Source organism: Bison bison, unplaced genomic scaffold, assembly GCF_000754665.1.
Source record: "Bison bison bison isolate TAMUID 2011002044 unplaced genomic scaffold, Bison_UMD1.0 scf7180017864305, whole genome shotgun sequence".
In the NCBI taxonomy this organism is placed as follows: Eukaryota; Metazoa; Chordata; class Mammalia; order Artiodactyla; family Bovidae; genus Bison; species Bison bison.
Genome location: NW_011494877.1, coordinates 1 through 588, shown reverse-complemented (window position 1 = coordinate 588; position 588 = coordinate 1).

Here is a 588-nt window from a genome sequence, read left to right as displayed (position 1 = left end):
TGAAAGAGTAGAGTGAAAAAGTTGGCTTAAAGCTCAACATTCAGAAAACGAAGATCATGGCATCTGGTCCCATCACTTCATGGGAAACAGATGGGGAAAGAGTGAAGACAGTGTCAGATTTTATTTTTCTGGGCTCCAAAATCACTGCAGACGGTGATTGCAGCCATAAAATTAAAAGACGCTTCTCCTTGAAAGGAAAGTTATGACCAACCTAGAGAGCATATTCAAAAGCAGAGATATTACTTTGCCAACAAACGTCCATCGAGTCAGATCAGATCAGATGAGATCAGTCGCTCAGTCATGTCCGACTCTTTGCCACCCCATGAATCGCAGCACGCCAGGCCTCCCTGTCCATCACCAACTCCCGGAGTTCACTCAAACTCACGTCCATCGAGTCAGTGATGCCATCCAGCCATCTCATCCTCTGTCGTCCCCTTCTCCTCTTGCCCCCAATCCCTTCCAGCATCAGAGTCTTTTCCAATGAGTCAACTCTTCGCATGAAGTAGCCAAAGTACTGGAGTTTTAGCTTTAGTGTCATTCCTTCCAAAGAAATCCCAGGGCTGATCTCCTTCAGAATGGACTGGTTGG